Raw genomic sequence first — 25,062 nt, forward strand, 5'->3', positions numbered from 1 at the left:
GGGAGCCAACAGATCAAAGGAAGGACTGGGGGAAGCTCTTCTCAGGAATCAGCTTGTTCTTTTGCAAGGGCTAATTGTAAACTGGAAATGACCTGGTGCTCTGCTGCACTGGAACCTCAGGCCAACATAGATGCTGTCAGTTTCTATCAGCCCCAGGTGATTAACAGTATCTTAAATCTTCAGATGAAATTGTTGCTGGGTCTTTTAGAGCAGGTGGTCTGTTCTGAACCACAAGCTGTGCAAATATTGAAAGGAGAGTATCCATTTGGGAGGGAAAGTAGGCAGCCAAAAAGACCTTGATCCTGGAGATGGTACTTGTTACTTAACCTGGCTGCAGTATAATAAAGCTAATTATTGATATCTTTAAAATTATTGATTGTATTTTGAGATAATCTGTCTGAACTATCCTTTTCAATCACTCAAAATACTCTAAGCAGCTTAATTCACTTGTTATTGGCACCTAGATTGGGATTTGTAGCAAGGTTGGTGACCAAATATTTGCCCCAAAGGTCACTTAAACTCTAATTGATTTTTCCAGAAGTTTTGAAACGAGCTGTCATGTTGATTGTAACCCTTAAAAGTCAGATCCCTGCTCACTTGCTCAGATGAAAGCATTTTTGTTAGCATGTTAATATTTCATTTTATTCTCTGAGTTTGTATGAAAATGAACCTCGAATAATATAGCAGTCTTTTCTCATTTAGAATGTCTAGAGTCCTTTACCTTTAATTTTTTTTTTTAGAATTACAAACATTCAAACATTTATGTGCCTTAATAAGTTTTATTCTCTGGCATAATTTCAATTAAAAATGCTTGTGAGGAGAGTTAAGTCATTCCTTGTGATTTGTGCCTGTGCATTGATCGTATCCTGTAAGTGCTAGTGTAAGGTGACAAATGCAGATACTAGACAGGAGGAGGGAAGTGACGGGTAGCAGCAAGCAGCAGGCAGAGCTCCGTGGACGTGACCTCTATGGATGGGCACCCATCATGGGTCTTGGCATTTGAAAAGGATTAGAGGAGGCTGAATAAATATTCTTGGTCACACATAAGCAAATGATTAAAAGTCAGATAATCTTTCTTGGTAAAAAGCTGCTATAAGCTGCCAGGCATGGTGGTTCAGTCTTGTAATCCCAGCGACTTGGGAGGCTGAGGCAGGGGGGTCGTAAGTTCAAGGCCAGCCTAGTAACTTAGCAAGACCCTATTTCAAAATAAAAATAAATAAAAGGACTGGGGATGTGGCTCAGTTGTAAAGCACCCGGGTTCAATAAAAAAAAAAAAGAACAAAAATGAATCTGCTGTAAGCAAAAATAATTCTCCCTAAAAGGATAGGAGTTTGGTATTAGGAATTCTCATTGGACTTAAGGAGATTCATTTTATTCTTTGTCAAATGAAATTAAAATTATGTATGAAAGAGTCTTAAGCTTCCTTGAAAATTTATCCTAATCACCTGTCTGACAATATAACCCTTTGCTAGAGATATATCTTAATGCACTTTCATTTGCAGATAATATATTACATTATATATATCTATATCTATCTGTATTTATCTATCTACCTACCTATCTGTCTAACTCTCTCTATATATATCTTTGAGGTGATCTGATGTTGTTTAGCAAACTTAAAACCCATCTACCAAAAATAATTTTGACCACCTACTATGTGCTTGCTTTCCAAGTTGCTGAGATAATAGTATTAAAATTGTGGTGGATTTCATCATTAGCCTTAATTCTTTAACTACTCCCTATATCATACTCTTTGCTGGGTGACTTTGAAGTTTACAAGAACAAAGAGAGAAGTTGAGTGACCAACTGGTCTGTTTACCAAAGACTTTTCTGTTGTAACATGGAAATTGTTTGCATTTTCATTCTGAGAAGATAATTGGTTTCCCAAAGTGAAGTATATTTCTATAACCTTTTACCTTGGGCTTGGTCATGTGACATATTTGGTCAATAGAGTAAGGTAGAAATTGCAGAGTGTCAATTCTGAACCCTGCCCTTAATAGACTTCACAGGTTTACACTGTCTGTGCTTCTCCTACCATCATATGAAGAACATGCTGTGACTATCCCACTGGTCTAAGGAAAGTGTGAGTATATGGAAAAGAGCCAAACTCAGCAGAGTAGCCTGGCCAAGTCCAGTGTATGCCAGCTGTCTCCTAGCAAAGCTACAGTTACATGAGCAATAATAATAGTCATTGTTTCGAACCACTGATTTCGGGCATCCATTATTAGACAGCATAAATAGCCTACATAAATACACTTTATTAGGACCAGGCACTGGGTAAAAAGTCTTAAACCATCTCCTGCTACCACGCCATGAAGTGGTAGTTATCACCGCTATTTTATAATTGGATAAATTGATATGGAGAAAGAGTCAATGCCCAAGTTAAGCAATGGAGCTGTTTTCAAACTTTTTTTTCCATGAAGTTTGAAAAGCTATCAAGCAGTACAAGCTTATTATAAAATACTCAAGCTAATCAGAAAATCTAAATAAAAAAAGTAAAATGTCCCTTCCCTTCCTGCCTCCCCTCTTTTCATAGTCTTCCTCTGTGACACAATCACTGTTAACCTTTGGTGTGACTCCTTCCAGATAATTTTCCATGATTTTTTTTTTCAGCACAACTTTTCATTTCTCTTATTGTATACAATGTAGCATCACACCATATGTGCAGTCATACGTGTACCTTGGTTAATGATGTCCATTTAATTCCACAATCTTTCCTGCTCCCATCCCCTCCTCTCTCTCCTCCCCTTTGCCCAATCACTGTTCCTCCATTTTCCCATGCCCCCTCCCCACACCCAATTATGGATCAGCATCCACTTATCAGAGAGAACATTCGACCTTTGGTTTTGGGGGATTGGCTTACTTCACTTAGCATGATATTCTCCAATTCCATCTGTTTACCTGCAAATGCCATAATTTTATTATCTTTTAATGCTGAGTAATATCCCATTGTGTATATATAACACGGTTTCTTTATCCATTCTAGTTCATGGAATAATTTGAGGAGTATTGGTATTAATTCTCCTTTGTAGGTTGTGTAGAACTCATGATGTGAATCTGTCTGGTCCTGGGCTTTTCTTGGTTGGTAGGCTTTTGATAGCCTCTTCTGTTTCCTTGCATGAAATTGATCTGTTTAAATTGTGTATGTCCTCTTGACTTAATTTGGGTTGACCATATGCCTCTAAAAATTTGTCAGTGTCTTTGAGGTTTTCTACTTTACTGGAGTATAAATTTTCAAATTATGTATGATATATCAAAGTGCATAAATGCAGTCTACTGTCATATATAACTAATTAAAACAAAAAAAATTAAAAAAACCATTGACCACAAATACCCTCCAACCTCCCCAGGATTAATCACTATCTTGATTTATGTAACCCTAGTTTTGCATAGTTTTGAATTTTTGTGGGTTATATATTAATGAAATTACTTTTCAGCTTTTGCAGATATACTCCAGCCATTGTTCATAGTGATTTTGCCAATTATTCTCAGGGGCAGCATGGGGACAGCCATCCCTATCTCCTCATCCGAAGTCTGCTGTTCTTCTTTCCTTGCATTGCAACAAATCTAACATGCATCTGCAGTACTTGTCTGTATGATCACTCTTTGGTCATCCCTTGGGACAAGGTTTACACCCAGGTCTGCTTTTGCAAAAATGGGCCTGGGCAAGAGGTCTATTTAGATAAGAAATTCTGGAGACCTAACTGTCTGGACTGTAGTCCTGGGAAGGAGCAGGGATGTGTTCTGAGTGAGCATGCTCTTAGGCTGCATGGATTCTTTTACTCCATGGGGTGAGGCAGGGCCAGAAGGACTGCTCCTGCCTCTGTCCAAGAACAGTGTTGTACTCATTTTCAATGTAGGAAAGTCCCAGTTCTACTTCTTCACCAAGACTCAAAATTGTTAGTCATCTTTATTTTAGCCATTCTGCTGGGTGCACAGTGGTGTTTTATTGTATGTTGCACTGATGATCATTGAGGTAGAACATTTTTCTTTTTTCTTTTTTTTTTATTTGGACATACTGTCTTGAGGAGTATCAGTTTTCCACAATTTTCTATGACTTTGCTGGTCACTGATATTATCCCCGTTTTACAATGAGGTATCTGAAACACAAAGAAGAGAAATAATTTTGTGAAAAGCCATAAGTAGAAAGTAGCAACATCTGGAGTTTGAATCCATTGTCTCTAACTCTGTAAAACTCTCTCCTGGTACACTCAGATGATCAGACAAGAAACCTGAATTGGTGTTTGACATCTGTTCTGATTCACTGATATGTAGCTTGGGGTGATCCTTATGAGGGCAAAGAGTTATATTCAAGAGACCTAAGTGGAGACTTTTTTTAGGTAAGATATATAATCAGGGAAGGGGCTATGTTACAGAGACCACAGTCACAGAAAAGATAATATTAACTGAAAGAATAAAAATGACCACTGACTTGATTTCTAATACATTTCTATTGAGCATCTAGTATGTGCTGAGCACTATGCTAAATTTCTATACATCATCTCTGATCTTCACAGAAACCCCATGAAGACAGTAGTATGTCCAGTTTATAGGGGAAAACAAACAACAAAAACCTGACTTTTGAGAAAGCTAATGGTACATACTAGAAAGAGGTGGAGCCAGGATCCCAAATTAGGCCTCACCCCAGCTCCAGGGATAATTTTCTTCTCTTCCACTACACTTTCCTTGTTGGAAAGTAAGATGACCTGCACCACTAATTCCACTTGGGATTCCATGAAATGGGGCTGGATGTGAAAACAAAGCTGCTCAGGCACATGGATCATAAGGCATATGGCCAATGTTTGCCTTAAAGGTAGGATCCCAAGGTAGAGCCAGGGAAAGAAATCACTGAGGTGTCTAAATGAAGTGTCTGCTAGAAGGAGCCAAAGAGTCAGTGGAACAAATGCCAAGGACACCAGAACAAGTTTGGGAGAGTAGGTGGCAGTGAATCCAGGAGAGATTTCTCTGATGCTTAATATAGATGGGGGAGGATTTTTAGAGACATTCCAGAAAATTCTGCGTGTGAAAAAGGCACACTTTGGGGGGTATGGAGCCAGTTTGGGCCCACTGGTCCTTATTGGATCTTACAGACTAGAGGCTGGTGTGTGGCTCTGTTCCCTTTAGCCTACATCCAGGAAGCTGCATCTTTGTGGCTTGGTCCCTTCTATTAAGGTGCTGAGGCTGCTGTAACAAATCACCATGAACATGATGATTTCTGATCACATTTTATTTTCTTGCAGTTCTGAAGATTAGAAGTAAAAAATGGGTTTCAAGAAGCTAAAAAAACAAGGTGTTGGTAGGGCCACTGCTGTGCCAGCCCCCCCAAGGGGCGGGGGTCACATCTCCCTCTGCCAATGCCACTTGTGATTGCATTTAGGGCCCAGCTGGATAACCCAGAATACTCTTCTCATCCAAAATCCTTAATCATACCTCTATATAAGGTAATATTCACAAGTTCCAGGATTGGGTCTTGGATATCTTTGGGGGTCACTATCAGGCTGTTACACCCCCACCATTTGGACTTAATATTCAATAGCATATCTCCTGTTTTTTCTCTGTGCAGGCTTTTACTTGGAAATAAACTGGATAATTGCCTGATTCACTGAAAATCAGACAAACCCTTCTAAAAATTTCTGTTCAGAAATTTCTGTCTTTGTGGTTTCCATAAACCACTTACATTTCCTTCGGATCTATTATTCTAGGCAAGCACAAAGAACAGTTAACACTTACATTTTACCTCAGATATAAATTCTTTAGATGAGTCATAGGGTTTCCTACTGTGAAATCACCTTTCTCAGAAGCTTCCTTTTCTAGGAACCTGATATGCTTTCAGATTTTCTGCTTAGAAAAAAAAAAATCTCTTCCTGCACCACTTCTCTCATGCACATTTTGCGAATCCCTGTCAGCAGTGACAGGAAGCTCACTTCCGTGCGAGGGCTGTCTGCCCTGGGACACCTGTTGTGCTAGTGGCGAACATGAGATGTCAGACATGTGCAGCCTCCTCGCAGGCTGCCAGGTGGACGGCTCAGCTGCTCCTCAGACTCGGGATCTTCATAGCTTTCTCCAGGGGCCCGGGGTTCCCTCTCATTCTGCTTTTCATCTTCCACATCATTCACATTGTGAAAGGCTTTATCATTATGGTCCCAGGAAGGCATTTTTGTTCTGTAGCCATTTGTTGTCAATTCATTCAGCATGTGTTTCTCAAGTGTCTGCTACGTACCTAGCATTCTGATGGGTGCTGAGTATTTAGGATGAGTGAAGGACAGATTCTGGCCTCAGGATATCAAGTTTAGTCAAGATGTGATAAATCTGCATATTAATCCTAAAATTAGTGGCAAGTGATAGAGACCAAATACACACTAATTAAACATCAATTGGGTAATGAAAAAGTCCAGGGATAGTACTATGTTTCTGTTAGAGTCCAATCAGAGAAGGGTTTAACCAGTTTAAAAGGTGTGCACGTGCACACACACACACAAGCACAAAGTGATTTATTACGAGACTTTGACCTATGCAATTACAAAAGATGGCTGACTAGTCTTTATCAAACTGCTCTCTTTGTTTCCCAGGGAAGCTGGAGGCAAAGTGGGTAAGAGTGAAGAAATATTGACATGCTTGAACATGAAGTCTAGGAGGATGGGACTGGAACCTCTTTCCACCTCCTGACCATGTTAACTTCTTTCTGCAGAAGGGAAACTGGCACTTTTTTTTTTTTCATGAAGCTAAACTTACACCTTTCTAGGAGTTGATAAACTAAGGAAATCTGAGTCAAAGTGAAGTTGATGCAAACCTGGACGCCTCACCCAGACAAGTGAGCAGGTAACCAGCAAGATGCTTGCACTGCTATGCTGCCTTCTGCCCCTGTGTGGCCCTTTCGTGGGTAAAAGCAATGCAGCTATTTTCATCTCCACCTTCTAACTCTCATGCAAAATGTCTTGTTTTCCAGTCTAACCGGAAATTTATAGCAGAGGGTATACTGGGAGCTAGATTACCTCTTAGCCAAGCCAGCACATTACACAGCCACCCATCCTGGCACATGGAACAATAGGCCAAAGGTGTTCAATGTCCTTAGAAATCTCCCAACTTTGTTTTTACCTTTTGACTTCTTTCTCAAAGTGCCTCTTTTCTCAGTTCTGCTTTATAAGCCCAGTGGAAGGAGAGCCTCTCTCAAAAGTTTTAGCCAGCCCTGGACTGACATTGACTCTGATGTACCCAGAGGGATGCTGCAGTCTCCTTGGGAAGTCCTAGGTGGCTTCTCTTGAAATCAGGGGACAGGGCCAGCCTCATTCTAAATACATACTTTGGGAACATATAAGAGGTAGCTCCTCATGGGAGAATGAAGGTGTTGGCAGCACAAGAGTGAATCAAGCCAAGAATAAAAGCCTCCTAATAAAGATAGGAAACTTGGGGAACGATGTTGCCTCAGGACATGGTTGTGTTGAATAGGAAAGCAGCTGGCAGCAGAGAGTGATTACTAGGCTGCTATCTGGAGGCCCTTCCTGTCTGCTTTTATTGGCTCTTGTATTTGCCAGCTATGTGTCCTTGGGCAACTTGCTTAAGCTCCTTGGAGCTAAATTACCCCATTAGACAAGGGGAAAAGTTAACCTAAATCCACTCATTCATCCCGAGAGCAATACCTGAATGCTCACCACATTCCACACCCTGTGATAACGGAGAAGCCCTTAAGGTGCTTGGCATATGGTGAGGAAGATGGATGGGTAAATTTACCACACATGGAGCAGATCAGATCCTTATAGGCCGAGAGGCATCCCTCTGTAGCCAAGTGGGTTTCTCAGAGAAGCGCATCTGAAGGGAACCCTTGAAAGAACAAGCAGGATTTTCCTGAGAGAGGTCAAGATGTTAATTTTATCGGTAAGCATGGTAGATACAGAGTGCAGAGTTGTAAATGAGCATGTCCAGAGGCAAACATCCAAGGCCATGTGCTGGCACCTGTGCAGAGCTGGCAGAAGCTAAGCTCTCTGGTGAGGATCCAAGCAAGAAAGGTATTGCACACCATGCTACAGTGTGTGGTCTTCATCTCATAGGGGTTGAGATACAGCAGGACCGTTTTGTGCGCAGGCGTCTCGTGAGTGATATTTAAGAACAGAACATGGGATGAGCTAAGAAATCCTTTACCTTTTGAAAGTAACAGAAATTGCGCACCTGGGCAGAGGCATAGGTGGTGATATTTTTCTGAAGTTAAGGGCTATTGGGGGTGGGACTTATTAGGACACAGTAATTCTCCAGCTGTGAGGAGGGATTGGAAGAAAGGCAAATGCCAACTCCTGTGATCACAACTAGGAGGAAGAAGAGATGGGATGGCTACCACTGAGAAGGGAAAAACCGGAGGAAGCACAGCTTGAGAGAGGGGGACGCTGAGTGTAGTTTGGGGCCTGTTGAATTAAAATAGCTTTTAGGATGCTCAGGTGAAAAACTCAATGAGAGCCAAAGCTTCTAACTCCGAGTCCTCCATTTTAGGGTTGGGTTCATTTTAGTTAGGAAACTTTGCTTATGTGCTTTTCTTGTCCACTTTCCATGGTATAAAGACATGTCATGAGGACCCAGGACTTGAGAAGTGGTTGGCAGAGTGATCACTGTGCCTCTTTTAACATCTTATTCCCAGTCTTTAATGGGAAGGAAGAATACAAGCTGCATGTCATGAGTCAGGCACAGAAGGCACTAAAATAACCATGTGTTTCCTAATTTCCCTTCAATATCTATCACAGAAAAAAAAGTCATCGAGTAAGAAAGGCTTTTGAATAGTTCTTCATAAAATAATTTATTTCTCAGTATTTGAAATAGTCTCTGTGAAGAATGATTTTTTGATAATTTTTTTTCCTTCAAAATGACTTTAAGTAATATTACCATTCTTTATTATAAGAATGCAGTGAACACTCCAAAATAATTGGAACTTTATAATAAAACACAATCTGTATCTCATTTCTTATTAATATTTTTAAGGATACTTTTACTGAGCTGGGGTTGTGTCTTGGCAGTAGAGTGTGTGCCTAGCACATGCGAGGCCCTGGGTTTGATCCTCGGCACCACATAAAAATAAATAAAATAAAGGTATTGTGTCCAACTACAACTAAAAAATAAATATTAAAAAAGAAAGCCTTTTACTTCTATGATGCTGTATCTATCTATAGATAGAATAGGTTTGTGCTGAACTGCAGAAGTTCCTTCTCGAGTTATAAGGATGACTGTATTTTAGATGATCGTGGATGGATTTTTCCAGCATCTCAGTGGCTCTGTGCTCAGAGCCACTCGGTTGGGGGCACTGGGTTCCCATTAATTTAGATTTCATGGAAACGCTACAAAGAAGGCAGATTTGAACATGATTGCAATTTCTTTCAGGCGGGTTCATTGCGGTCAAGGGTCATCTTCTCTTTTGTCTCTAATAGAAGTCCGGAAAACTAAGTCCAGCCTTCACATTCATGAAAGTTTTCTTTTGGGGCCTGAGAAGGCAAAGGAACCACTACAAATTAATTCATTCATACAGTGAAGGGGGCATCTTGCTTTCCTTTTAACTCTTTCTTAAGTTGGATTTTTATTAGTTTGATTAAAGCCAAGATTTAGTGACTTCTGACTGATTGAAATGTGGATTCCATTTATCTGTAAAGAGGAACACAAAGCAGTCATGAAACTGACATGATACCCTGACGAGATGCCTATGTATGCACTTATTTCAGGAACTGCATTTAAATACAATATTTCCATTAGGAACTGAAAATATTCTTTCAATAAACTGTATCAAGTAGGCATTATTACTTGCATTTGACAAATGACAAAACTGAGATTCAAGAAAGTAAACCCACTTGTTATAAGCTACTTCTGCTATAAATCAAGTTTGCTTTTATCTAAAGCCTGTATTCTTCCCTCTTTTAAATACCCTTCATATTTTATTCTAGGTATACACATTGTGTCTTATTGGTGACACACAAGTTGGAAATAGCATTGGATTATGAGTTAAAAGTAGGAGCTAGCCAGGTGTGGTGGTGCAAACCTGTAATCCCAGCAGCTCAGGAGGCTGAGGCAGGAGGATTACAAGTTCAAAACAGCCTGAGCAAAAGTGAGGCACTAAGTAACTTAGTGAGACCCTTTCCATATACAAAAATACAAAATAGGGCTGGGGATGTGGCTCAGTAGTTGTGTGCCCCTGAGTTCAATCCCCAGTACCCCCCCAAAAAAAATAAAATGAGGAGCGCTTCTTCTATCCACTAAAAATGACTTAACTGCTATGAAATAGGAAATTTTGCATCCATAAAATAAAGGTAACAGTATCTGCTTCTACTCTTTTCGCCTAAATATGTTGGTATGAGGGTCAGATGCAATAATATTAGTGACAGGTTTAGTGTCATAAAAAAAAAAAAGACAGAAGATGAGATTTGACATCCATTACCTTCCAGCTTTAACCTTGAACAAGGAACTTTATAATCTGGCCTGTATTCTCATCTAATAAGTGTGAGTCTGCCTACCTTACATGCTAAATATCCTACTTAAATGAAATATGTAATTTTTAGTAAGATTTTAAAAACCACTAGGCAGAATTTGTATAAGAGAACAGAGCCTAAGTAAGAAAATTATTCAAAATGCATATTAGTTTTCTACTGCTGCTGGAACAAATTATCCTAAGGTAGTGGTTTACATAACAGGAATTTATTAACTTATAGTTTCAGTATTCCAGAAATTCAATATGGGTTTCACTGGGCTAAAGTCAAGGCATCGATGGGCATTGGTGGGGCTGTGTTCCTCCTGGAGGTTCTAGGGAGAAGTCTATTTACCTTTTGCAACTTCTAGACGCCACTCACATTTATAGGCTCGTGGTACACCTCCTCCCCCTTCAGAGTCAGATACTGTTTTATCTCCCTCTTTTTTGGTTGTTCAGTGTCTCTGACCACTGGAAAAGGCTTTCCAATTTTGGCCCTTGTGGATAATCCAGGATTCTCACCCTATCTCAAGGTTCATAAACTTCATCACATCTGCAAGTCCTTTTGCCACATCAGTAATATAGTCAGAAGTCTGGGAATTAGAGTGGGTTATTATTCTGCCTTTCACCATGTGTGACATAATAAAGTGATTATTACTGAGTTACTAAAAATTATAATGATGATGAATTGGTTTTTTTCTTTTTGCTAAATTACTCATCATTTGATCCATAACTGGAATTTGATCTAGCATTAAGTCCTCATCACATTTAATCTGCCACAGAAATGATTTTCATGAGACGCTCACCTTATTAATCCATCATCTCAGTAATTTAGTTATTAACTGATTTTCAAAAGAGATTTCTCGGCTGCGGGAAGGAGATTCTCACAAGTGCTGGCAGATGCATCAATAGCAGGAAAGCAGATCAACCTCTAAAAAAGGAAAATCTTGGGAAGCACATATGTGATCTGGAATACAAACCAAGGAATTGAGGGCTGTCCTGAGCAGTAGGACTAAAGGTGGCCATCATGTTATTCAGCAGGGGCAGGGAGAATTTTTTACTTTAATATGTAGTATAAAACAGAAATTATGGCTTATCTCCAAGTAGGATCAATCATATGATTTATACAGGTGCCAAGATGTTGTAGGTAAGGGTGATAAAAGCTGAAGTCAGTAGGTAACAGTACAGCCTCAAAATAGGCCTGGCAGTGAAATTTACAAAAAGGTCAGTTCAATACAAACTGGTTTCCTTAAGATGCTGTAGGTGATCAACTTTTGAGCTTTTTCGTTTGTTATAAATTGGATCATAGACGTTTATGTAATATGTGTCTCCTCGTCACAAAAATTGTTCCCCACTAACTCAGTTCAATATATTCTATTTTAGCATGCAAAGCTTTCCCTTCAGGTTTGCCCTCACACATTTTATCTTCTTTATTGAGGAGCAAGAGTCACTGTGAGCATCTTGGATTGTCACTTAGCAGGGGAAGTGAATGTGAATGTGAGAAATGAATGTGAACCACACTACAAGACGAGTCATCCTTGTGTTTCTTGTATAAGTGGGCTCTTATTCCTCGTATATCCTAAACTTTGTTTCTCACTATTTTTTTTTTTTGTATTGAGGATTTAACCCCAGAGCGTTTAATCAGTGAGCCACATCCCCAGCCCCTTTTATATTTTATTTAGAGACAGGTTCTCTCTAAGTTGCGTAGGGCCTCGCTAAGTTGCTGAGGTTGACCTTGAACTTGTAATCCTCCTGCTTCCGCCTCCTGAGTTCCTGGGGTTTCAGTTGTGTGCCCCCACACTCAGATTCCCCTAATTCTCTTAAAGTTGGTCCTTCATCTTCTCTTTCTCTTCTTTACTGGATCATTCCAGTTGTTTTTTTTTTTTTTAAATCCCTGAAAGAATGCCTCTTAGAAGAGAAACTTCAACTGACACTAAGGTTAATAGCTTATTTTAATTGATAGTGGTTAACGTAAGCTAAAAGCAGTATTGTTATGTTTTGGATATGGAATGTTCCCCAAAAGTTCATTGCTTCTCAATGCAACCATGTCCATGTGTAGAGGTCAGGATTTGGGGGAAGTGACTGGACGCTGAGGATTCTGACCTCATCAGGGGATTAATCCATTGAGAGCTTCACAGCTGAATGCATCATTGAGAAATGGCAGAAATGTGGGAGGTAGAACCTGGTTGGAGGGAGTAGGTCCTTGGGAGCATGCCCTTGGAGATTAAATTATCCCCAGTTCTTTTCTTTCTTTCTGTGCTTTCTGGTTGCCATAAGGTGAGCAGCTTACCTTTGCCATACCTTCCGCCATGACGCTCTGCTGGCCTAAGGCCCAAATCAATGGAGCCAGCAAACTGAAACCTCTGAAATTATGAGCCAAAACAAATCTTTCTTTAAGTTGTTTCCTAAGGTGTTCTGGTCACAGAGATGAAAATTGACAAGAATAATTTCAGTATTTAAAAATATCAAGCTCCATGTCAAACTTTAGTGGGTCCTTGTGGCTTGGAGGAGAACATTTCATATATTCTTCACATAAACATTCCAAACAGCAAAGAGAGAAAACTATGTACCCCTGTGGAGATGGAGGGGCAGGGTTCTGAAAATGCAGTCCCTCGGGTAGATGCAGCAGGTGAAGCTTTTGATTGTTCATATTTTAACTTAAAAATTTACATCCGTTTTTCATTTGCCTCCTTAATGTATTACTATTTAAGAATGTCAAGATATTTTAAAATTATTTCTATTTTATACTTCTCTTTTTCTGATCTCTCCAATCTCTGAGTATAATTCAATCCAAGAAAATGTCTCATGCTAATTCCATGGTATCCTGTTATCCCTTTAACTTGATGCTCACCTCCAGCTTAAAATGCCCAGGTCAGGCCTACAGAATCCAAATTCAAAATCATGTCATTAAAGAATGCCAATAATCAAGCAAGTATTCCAAATTTAACATCTGTTTAAAGTTTGTGGTGGGTGAGTAGATGGCTGTTATATAACTTTCTACACTTAATTAGTTGGAAATGTTTCATATTTATAAAATGCAAATAAAATGAAATTTAAAGCAAGGTCCGTACAGTCTAAATTCTACCTTGGAATCCAAACACATCTCTTTTTTAAAATATATTTCTTAATTTATTCTACTTAGTTATATGTAACAGTAGAATGCATTTGACACATCGTATATAAATGAAGTATAACTTCTTGTTCCCCTGGTTGTACATGATGTGGAGTTATACAGATCATATAATCATATATGCAGATAAGGTAATAATGTATAATTCATTCTACTATCATTCCTACCCTCATACTCCTTTCCTTCCTTTCACTCCCCTTTGTCTAGTCCAAAAAATCTCTATTTTTGTCCCATTATTGTGTATTAGCATCTCCATATCAGAGAAAACTTTGACCATTTGGTTCTTTGGGATTGGCTTATTTCACTTAGCATAATATTTTCCAGTTGCATCCATTTACAGGCAAATGCCATAATTCATTCTTCTTGAAGGCTCATTAATATTTCATTGTGTATATATACCACACCAACTCATTTCTTAATGAGGAATAAGAACAACTAACATGTTTTTTTTTATATGGGATGAAATTTAAATTGAGTCTCATGAAAAGGATGGGACTCAGACAAGCCAAGAGAAAAAAAAAAATTTCATGCTAAGGACTGCAATAAGATTTGTAATCAGAAATTACTTATTCTGTTCTGGAAACTTTGATAGAAGGATGAAGAGATGAGTTTGGATTCCAAGGTAGAATTTAGAATGGTGTAGACCTTACTTTAAATTTTATTTTATTTGTATTTTATAAATGTGAAACATTTTCAAATAATTAAGAAGTGCAGAAAGTTATATAACAGCCACCTATGTACCCAGTACAGAGAAAGAGATTGGTCTCAACTCTGAATGTGGTGTGAGCAGTAGGAATTTATCACTAAGGAGCAGGGTGAGGGGTCCATGCATGGAAAAATCACTGGCAGGAATCATGGAGGGAAAAGAAGGTTCTGGCTAAACTGACCTAGAAAGATTCCTGCTGAAGGAAGGCCAGAGTAATCAGATGTCACCTAGGGGATGGGGAAGATAGGGTTGATGAGAAAAGTAAAAACAAGAAAGTAAAAACAAGAAAGTAAACTGGTGGGACTAGGAGATGTTTAAAAAACCTGATTATAGTTAGTCCAAGCAGATCATTCATGTCGATGTGATCAAGTGCAAGGAACTTGGTTTTCTCTAGCACTGGAAGCTGTTTCTCACTCTCATGTTGTTCTGTCATTCCTGGAATGTGGGTAGGATGCTGCTCTCAGATAAATAGACATCTATCTACTCTTTGTTCCAAGTTGCAGCTTGAAGCTCTTCTCTGTTGGCCTGAAGCTGGAAGCTGGTCTGAGGTGCAGAGGAGCCAAAGGTCCCAGATGCTCCAGGGGGTGACCACAGTGAGTCCTGTTGAGCCAATCATTTCCTTTTCCACACATCTGAAGTATCTACCACCTGGACAATTTCTGTTTACCCATCTGCCTATTGTGGTTATCTTTTCCATGATGCACCTTTTTTTCTCTTCTGTTAGCTGGTAAGTGCCAGAGTAGTCACTTAAAGAGCATTTAGAACCGGATGCTATGATGCATGCCTTTAGCCTGCGGCCAGCACAGGCTTCATAAATGAAGGTTCAGCTACGTGAGAAATCCAAAAGGGAGTTTGAATTAAAGAGACAGGTTCTAATTACCTTTAAACCAGCTCCAGGATGGCTTCTCCTACCTCCGGCCTCAAGCTACCTATTAGAGTAGCGAGGTTTACTGAAGAGGAGAGAGAGAGAGAGAGAGAGAGAGAGAGAGAGAGAGAGAGAGAGAGAGAGAGAGAGAGAGAACATGCCAGGGAGTGAACTTTTATTGGGGAACAAAAAATTCTGGGGAAAATCCCATCCAATGAAGATTAAGGGGAGCAGTGTCCCAAGATCAGGTGCGATGATTGGGTCTTCAGGGCTTGTGGCCAGAAAGCCTCCACACAGACAAGCCCTCGGACCTGAGAAGGGTGGGGAAAGCTCTGGACACAAAGATGTGTCTAAGTGCCTCTTGCCCAGCCAGGGAGGTAACTCGAATCACATGCGAGGATGGCCTTCCACACAAGCCTGAAATCCCAGCAACTCTGGAGAGGTAGGCAAGAGGACTGCAAATTCCAGACCAGCTTGAGCAATTTAGTGAGATCCTGTTTCCAAAAAGGAAAAGAAAAGATAAAAGGAAGTGGTGGTTGGTTCATATGAGCGAACCTGTCTTCCCAGGTGAGTCACTGGATGAAATCATGAAAACAGACTTTGCCAAGAGAGCACATTTCTCTATTCTCTATGTCAAATATCCATGTGATTCGTTGACACATTCATTCATTAGCAAATGTTTTTGAGTGTCCAGCATGGCCAGGTACTATTCTTAGTCGAAATGAAGCAGTGTGCAAAACGGAAGGTGATGGGGATGATGATGAAGAAACTCCCCCTGGGTGTGGTAATAAGTACCTCCCATTTGGCTGTGCCTTTCTTGGGGCACCACCTGTGAATCCAGGCATATGAAGAGTTGCCAGTGGCAGAGTTCTAAGCCATTAGTTCATTGGACATACAGAGGTTAGATGCATTAAGGCTGCTGACTGAACATGAGGAACAAGAGCTACCCTTTGCCTCTCAGGCAAGTGGGGAGTTAGAAACTCACGCCCTTAGGAGATGGTCCAGGGCTGAGAAGATGGATAACATTCCATATCTGACATAGATTTAAATTCTGGAGTAGAGCCAGTAAAACTGTGCCAACGTCCTAAAGAGAGGAAGTCTATGATAAAGAAAACTCAAAATGTAAAAATCATACCAAGAGATACAAAACAAAAAGTAACTCTTTTTTTTTTTTATCTCTAGTAACAGAATAATCCAATGTGAAATAGTTGCTTCTAAAGGAGAGGTTACACTTTTGAGTTTACTTAAATAGTGTTTTTCTCATTCATAAAAGTAATATATCCTTTTGGAAACATTAGAAAGTTACTAAAGGAGGCTGAGTTAAGGCATATAAATTAGTTAGAAATAGATAAATGAGAGACCCTGCCTTATTTCTTCTGGCAACTTCTTATTAGGTGCAGGTTCATACTTTATTTTTCTATGTATAAGCTATTTTATGCTTTCTTTGTTTTACTAAACTTGGGAAAGAATGCCAAACCAATTACTCTTTCTAAAGTATATAAAATACATGTCAGAATGTGCATATTTTTCACTTTTTAAAAATTTTTATATATTTATTTTTAAATTATATATATCTTTTAAATTTTTAAATTTATGTATCTTTTTATAGAAAAGTTGAAAAACACAAAAATGAAGTTAAAGTTATCTATAATCCCACTACTGCTGATATGCTAGCATGTACTTTGGTGCATTTATTTACAGATTGTATGTATGTATATGCATAGATATCTTATCCATGCCAACATATATGTGAAGAATTACAACTACATGGAAAATGTTTATGATGTGATATAAGCAGGAAAGAGCAGAGTGGAAACCTTTTCCTGATCTCTGATCTCTTTAAAATTTTTCACAATCATGTTTTTAATAAATTCATGATAGTTCATCATTTTGCTGTGAGCTGGTAAACTTTTTCAGAAAAAATGGGAGCTGCTCTTAATAAATTCAGAAAATTCTGCTATGAAATGAAAACAGGTTGTCTGCTTATTCTTTCTCCTCATCATGATCTCATATTTTTTCCTAGCACTTTCCAACATCCAGAGCATATAGTAGGAAACCTAAAGCCTGCAAAGCTTTAGAACTAGATATGATTTAATATTTTTAACAGTCAGTACCCAGAATAGTAACATCAATATTCTGAAAGGAAAATTAGGGAAATGTCAAGAGTTGAAAACTTCCTACATATAGTTTGAGCATCAAAAATTAAAACAGCTACCGTAATGTTTCTCTCCCAGTGTTTGCTACAATAGGAGGCACACTTCTTTTACAATGACATCTTAGAGTCATGATTAAATATCTCCTTGGTCCTGAACTCTGGGCTTCCCCAAGGCCAGCACATGGATCAAAGTGGCTACAGAAAGATACCTGGGGGAAGATTTAAAACAATACTAAATCCTGGGTCCTGCTTCAGTACATGTGGAGTGGACTGGAAATCTGTATTTTACAAGCTTTCCCAAGTGTTCTGATAAATAACCTAGTTTGAGAACCACTGCCTTGGGAGAGATGGTGTAATCCAATTATTTTCTGGCAGCCTGAAGGGAAGAGGTGAAGGTGGATTTGATTTATTGTGTGAAACCTAAACTCCCCAGAGAGGCTCTCCCTAGAAGGCATTAAAAAAAATCTATTTCAATATAGTTATTTCCCTGGAGAGTTTTGATTGTCATTCTAAAGCCATAGCAAAGATTTGATGAACTTTTCAGGTCACTTCCAACCACTCCATTTTATAAAACTGTGCTTAGTTCTGTAAATGTTGCAATGATCTTTAGAAAAAAAATTCCCTCTAGAAAAGAGTGCATTTACTTCACACCCATTAAGCTAAGCAATCATGACATGTTCACACCCCTGAGCACATTTTGTTCCTGATAGAAAATGAGACATTCAGCTTATTGTGGGCACATAAAGACACTGGAGATTTTATTATGGCTTTCATTTCTCAAAAAAATCTATATTAAACATAAACTAATATTTATTTCCTTCATTTTGTCTGTAATTTGCTTTGTAAAGAATATGTAATAATTTTTTCCAATTTTACACAAGAAATAACTTTGTAAAGATGCCTCATGCTAATATGATCTTACGCTCCTCCCTTTCAATCTCTTCATATTAATTTACTTAATAAAAATCATTTTAATCAAATAGTTAATGCATTCTACAAATGCAAACCATTCATCTCATATTTCCAGCCTGTATAACATCCTCATTAGAGGAATTACTGTTGTAGTAGACTTTGATATTTTTTGTCTATAAACCTCTTTTGACCACTGCAAGATCTGCTTTTTATCCACAATAAGTGGTCCTGGTCTGTCAATCACTATGCCTGCTCCTTTGTTCTCCATTGTAAGAGCCCAACCTTCTTATGGCAATGATTGGCCTACTAGTTAGTATGAGACCTAAAAAAGATGAATCAGATGTAGAGTGGAAGAATTATCCTCCTTCTCTACCCTCCTAAACTTGACAGCTGGAAGAAGTTGACTCTAGTTTTTCCAGCAGCTGATCTGAGTTTGTTTGTATAAGAATGTGAATATTTAGAGACTGGTAGAGAAGAGGGATGGAGAAAGATACCTAACGTATTCTGGATCTCATCATGTTGACCACCAACCTTCCGGCAATGTGAAATTTCTATATTTGTTCTGTGAGTTATTTTAAATTGGATCTGCAGGCAAATTGCATTTCAGACAAAATAAATAAATAAAGTCCTCACCAATACAATGATTTTTCTCCATTTTCCAGATGAGTAAATTGAGGCTCAGAAAGGTTAAGTAACTTGACCCAGCTAGTTAGTAAATCACACTTGAGTTCATATCCTAACAGTAAAGCCTGTGTTCTTTAAACCATGTTCTCATTCTTCAGCATCTACTGAAGAAATCTGGCACTTGGAAAAGTATCGTGTAAGAACTGGATCAAATGTGTCTGTCTTAGAATAATGTCATGCCAAAGAGAGAGTTGTGGGTGTTGATTTTGATCCAAATTTATAGGGTCTTTGCAGAAATTACAAGGTGCTAAAGTGTCAAAAGTAAAAAAAAAAAAAGAATCTACTATGTACCTAAAACAAAATTATAATTTAAATTCTATATTAGCCAAAGACACACTTTTTAAAATAGTACCTCAGAATTTGAAATGAGTTTTGTTAAATTATGGGTAATAGTAAATAATAGACACAAACTCCACCATAATGTACACATCTGTGTGTCAATAGAGATGTCCTGTTGCAAGTTAAAATGTTTGAATGGCAGACCTTTATAGACAGGGACTTATCTATGTATGTTATATTTTTCAAACAAAGAGTAAAGTACCCTTTGCTATCTAGTATCAGATCAAAGTCTGTCTCTTCAGGGTCCCCTTATAGTTGGGAATGGTCTTTATTTCCCGCTTCTACTCCTAATCTACTCCTAATCCACTTGTCTTTCTTTGACAGTATGCTTCCCAGTGAAGAATCTGAAGGACATGATTTTTAAAATTTATCTATTTAAGGAGGCATTAAAAGAAATAGAATTGAATATAGGAGAAAACCAAACTGTATAACATGCCTGAATAAATGTGCTATACTTAAATGTTTGGATTTTATTTTTGTTTTAGTAAATATACTTAAACTTTAAAAAAAAAGATGTAATAGTTGATGTGTAAAGAACACAGAAACATTTAGATAAGATAAATACAGAGTCAGAAAATGAATATCTGTGAATCCAGTACTAGATTCAGCTGTGGACTGAAGGACTAGAACTTGATCATTTCCTGTAACAATTCTCCCCAAACCTATCCCTATGCCACCTTCCTCCTGAATTTTATGTGCATCATTTCCTTACATTTTTTAATTTAGTAATTTAGTTTTTTTAGTGTATGTTTCGCTAATGTACAAAATATAGAGCATGGTTTTGAGAGATACAACATTTATTATCATCCTATCTGTGGTCTTCCTTGATTTGCTGATTTTATTTCAAATTATGTTTCTAAAATGCATCCATATGCTTTTGTGTAGCTACGGTTCATTCATTTTTAGACTCTATAATAATACTCAATCTGTAATTGTTTTATAATTTATATAAGTCACTTTCCTTTCATTGAAAATTTGAGGGAGGTTTTTCAAATTTTGCTGATGCAAATGATATAGTAATACATGTTCTTATTCATGTCCAAGATTTTTTCTTGGGTGCTAGGATACCCATGGTGGAACTGTTTGGTTTGGGGTATATAATATTTAACTTGATATGAAGATGTTCAAATGTTTTCCATATTTCTGTGATTACTAATACAGGTGAATGCCTTTCCAAGTGTGTATTTATCATTCATGATTCCTATTTTTATGAAATACTTCAGTATGACTTTTTTCTTTTGAGTTGTCTTTTTCTTGTTGACTTGCAGATGTTTTTAAAATACGTTCCAGATTCTATTCCCTTAAGGATTCTATGTTTTATAAATATCTCCTTCAAGTTTATGATATTTCCTTTTAACTTTCTTCCTGGTGCTTTTAAAAATCAATATTTAAAATTTTAATATAGTCAAATGTCTCAATCTTTTCTCTTAATAAGCCATGCCTTTTTTTTTGGTCTCAGCCTCACTGAGTATAATCTTTCATATCTTATAAATGTTTTTATTTTTATTTCTTGTATTTCAATCTTTAATTCATCTGAAATTGGCTTTTATACATGGTGTGAACTGGGGAACCAACTTTTTTTCATTGATTTTATTTTTTTAAATACATGACAGCGGAATGTATTACAATTCTTATAACACATAGAGAGCACAATTTTTCATATCTTTGTATAAAGTATATGGGGAACCAACCTTTTATATTTTCCCCTTTTAACTAACTAATTGTCCACCATCATTTAGTTGATAGCATTCTCTTCCCCAGCCATCTGTATTTTCACTCTGTCTTTCGTGGGTTCCCTCCCTGTTTTGTTGGTCAATAAATGTAACTTCGTGTCTATACCATACAATGTCAATTATTCTATTTTTACAAGAAGCCTGCATAACGGGTTGGACAAATGCTATTATCTTTTTAAAATTTAGGAATATTTGGGCTATTCTCGGGCTTTTAAATTTCCATATAAGTTATTCAGCAAAACGTTTAGAGTTTCCTAAAAAAAATATACAGGTGGAATTTGCTTTTTGAAAGGGCCAATGCAGCTTCATTTATGTAGCTTTCAAACTCCATTATCCAAGTTCAGGGTCCTTCTGCCAGAGTTAAACGCCTGTCTCTGCTAGATTGCTGTGCACCGTCCCAAAGTGTGATAGAGCAGTTTTGGAGGTCCCAATGCCTGCTGCTCTTGTTCCCATGAAACACTGCTCCAGAAGGTCATATGTATGTGCTGCTCAGCCATGTGCCTGCTTGCACAGGTTCTGGTAAATATGCCACAATGAGTTCATTTACTTTCTCAGGGATGGACATGCAGGTTCCCTCTAGTTTTTAGATGCCACAAACCACATTGCTGTCTTTGTGTATGTGAGCTTATGGACCTGCATGAAAATGTATTCGAATTAGATGGCTGGTTCCTAGTTTACATCGATATTTTATCTGCTTAAATATTATCAAACTTATCAGCTACACCACTTGATACTTTCACATGCTTCTCAGTGTACCTCCCATATTCCTCTACCTATTCATGTATATAGATATAACATCTGGGAAATTATAATTTTGCTTACATGTAGCCATTTTCCATCTTATATAATTCCTAAATGTTGTTCAATGAGCATGTGTTCTTTTTTACAATCATAATCATAAAATAAGTTCTTCAAAAACCATTTTCCCCTGACACACATGTGCAGTGTGTGTATCCCACCCCAGTGCCACCAACTTTACTAGAAATAATTTCTCAACCCTGGTCCCCCTACACTATGAAAAGAGCCTTTCTTCACGGGCAATGTACACAAGGGGCTTCTTTGTCCCATCAGGCCTCTCTCCTCCTGCCTTGTGTCCTCTCTGTATGTAAAAGCACCCCATCCTCAAATCAGGTGAGATCTTGTCCGATTTATAAAATTCTATAACTAAATCATGCTAAAACAGAATGATTAAGTTTGATGAATATATGTCTGGGGCAGGAAGAAGAGGTTGTTTTTTTGTTTGTTTGTTTGTTTGTTTGTTTCCCAGATGGTGAAAATCACTAAGTATTACTTAGTAAAACACTAACTTGAGATGTGAACTAGCGAACCCCCATCTGACAGAACCGTGAAGGCCTCCCTAGCCAGTTCACAGGGCAGAGGATGAACAAAGTTTATCTGCCTGAGCACCTCATCGACTACTGCAGTTCCAGTCTTGTCTCCATTCTGCCATCTTGCGGCCTTTCCTGTTGCTGCATTCAGCGTTCTAATTGTCACAAGTGCCTTCAGAAATAGGTACAATATTATTATCAACAATTTGCAGAAGAGAGAATTGAGATGCAGACAGATTAAGGAACTTGCTCAAGGACACACAGTCATCTCCTGGAGGGGTATGGATTCGAATCTAGGTCCATCTGCTTATAAAACTGGTGCTTTGTACCTATCCTTGCTGTTTCAGTGGCACATAGCGACTATTTTCACAGGGACTTCGGTTCTGTTACTGCTTCATATTCACTTCATTATTGGATTGAAAATAATTTCTTAAAGGGAACTAAGAAGCATTATCCAAAAAATTTAACTAAATAGAAGAGTTTAAACACACGTGTTTGTCCTCTTCTCATTGATGGAAATCCGTCCTTTGGGTGCGGCGATCAATTTCTGTGACAGCCGAAACCAGAGCGCCATCTGCTGGCTGAAAAGCTCGAGGAGTTGAATGCGGGAGAATTTGAAAACTGTATGATCACTATCACTTTCCCCGACAAGAAAATTCCCAGCAGTAACTTCAGACCAAATGTGAGGGGAAGGTAGGAGATAATAGTATTAGCCCTGATTTTTAAAAAAAATTAGCTTGAAATTAAATTCATTTGCCATAAAATTAACCATTTTAAAGTAAGCTGTTCACTGTAACTGTCAAGTACCTCTATGGAGTTCCAAGGATCATTTCATCCCTCCAACAGTAAACTCCATTATTTATTAAACAATTTTCTTGCTACCCTATTACCTACAGCCCTGGACACTGCCAATCTGCAATCTATCTCTATAGAGTTATCTCTTCTGGATATTTTATATAAATGGAATCATGGAGAATGTGTGATGGTGTTTAGCTTCCTTCACTTTGCATGATGCTTTGTAGATTCATCCACATCACAGCATATATAAGAACTTCGTTTATTTTTATTGGTGAATAACATTCCATTGTGTATACACACACACAATACACACACACACAACTGGTTTATTCACTCATGCATCAGTGGATATCTGGACAATTTCCATCCAGAATTGTGAATCCTGCTCTTGTGAACATGAGTATACCTGTACTACTTGCCTGAATACCTGTTTTCAATTCCTGGAGAAAATATATAGGAATGAAATTGCATTAGCCCTGATCAAAAACTGAAGATGTGGATGAAAAAATCTGAAAATGTAAAATAAAAACATTATTTCAATGGCAGGGAAAAATAAGTAATGGATCTAAAGAAGGAACATTTTTTTAAAAATTCTTTTATTTTTCAGAGACTTTGTCCACCATAGTAGTTAATAAATAAGTGGACCTCAGACTGCTTATCTTTACAATAAGGAGAATATGACTTACTTCATACATTTGTACTAAATATTTAATTGGAAAATAGTGCTTTGTACAGTGATAGCAATTGTCAAAACCTCAACAAATGTCAATCTCTTGTTTCTTTATTCTTGTAAAGGAAATGGGTTTTGTTTACCAGAGATTTCAGAAGAATTGAATGCAGTTCCACAACTATAACATTCTCTGAGGAAGGAAATTGAGTTGAGTGGAGTGTTGATCTATGTGGTTGCTTATATACTGGTAATGTATATTTTACCCCCTCTGGCTCTCTGCCCTGATGAATATGGTGTTCAGTTTTTTCCTCTAGGAAGACAACTGACTCTATTTTCAGTCTCGGGAGTTCCGCATCACAATGAAGATGATCTCAGAATCACCTGTAAAATATTTGACAGAAACTATTAAAAAGCCACAAATAGTTTTTCTCTTTCCTAAAGCATACAGAGTCCTTCTTTTGAAAAAGTAATGTTATGTAAAAAAAATGCAAAATCATATCCAATGTGTTTTAGCTTTCAGTTCCTGTGAATTCTTGCTCTGTTGAAAGATTAGTGTGTCCAAAAGAAACCATATTGTTGTAACTTTGTCATGTAGTAAGAATCCCAATTTGAGAAAATTTTAGTTATAAATTATGTGAGGAAATTTTTATCTGTGGCTGACTTGATTTGGTGAGCACACTTGTTTCCACAATAAAATTAATGTTAGGATTTCATAAAAATTTGTCTTGTGTATAATTCTTTCTTTGTGTGTTTATGTTTTAAAGATCTCTTAGTGGCAAATGAAAGAGTTAAGCCAATCTTAGAAAGAAAGAGATATTAACAAAAGACTAATACAGAATAATCAAGCCAGTCACAGTGGTACATACCTATAATCCCAGCTATTTGGAAGAGTGAGGCAAGAAGATCACAAGTTCAAGTCCAGCCTGGGAAACTTAGAAAAAACCTGTCTCAAAAAAATAAAATAAAAATAAAAAGGATTGGGGATGTAGCTCAGTGGCAGAGGGTCTCTGGGTTCAATAGCACCAAATAATGATTAAATACAATTTACTGTGTTTTTCTAGAGGAGTAGAATGAGAGATAGATGTGAGCCCCAGAGGACACACCCTGCTATATACCTGAACAAATATGCTACACCCTGAATACTAACCACAATGTATTGCACATTTTATGGATGACAGTCATTATATTCTCTAGTTAGGAGACCACCTTATTAAGAGAATTATCCCTAATTAACAGATGAGAAGACTGGGGCTTAGAGACATTAACTAACATGCCCCAACTTTGTAATTCTTTGATGGAAGAGATGGAGTTTC

At 37.9% G+C, this 25,062-nt stretch overlaps 1 long non-coding RNA gene across 1 annotated transcript in view; it reads left to right on the top strand.

The window, feature by feature from the left end:
* LOC124075673 (uncharacterized) overlaps nucleotides 1-24,462 on the top strand; it is a 31,176-nt gene extending 6,714 nt beyond the window's left edge. The window contains exons 4-5 of the long non-coding RNA XR_006846127.2: nucleotides 14,763-14,858; nucleotides 22,221-24,462. This is a non-coding gene — a long non-coding RNA (uncharacterized LOC124075673). The remainder of the gene's footprint in view (nucleotides 1-14,762; nucleotides 14,859-22,220) is intronic.
* The last annotated feature ends 600 nt before the right edge of the window (nucleotides 24,463-25,062 follow it).

Source organism: Marmota monax, unplaced genomic scaffold (genome assembly GCF_021218885.2).
Source record: "Marmota monax isolate L192 unplaced genomic scaffold, Marmota_monax_Labrador192_F-V1.1 WCK01_AAM20220418_F8-fsc00036, whole genome shotgun sequence".
NCBI lineage: Eukaryota > Metazoa > Chordata > Mammalia > Rodentia > Sciuridae > Marmota > Marmota monax.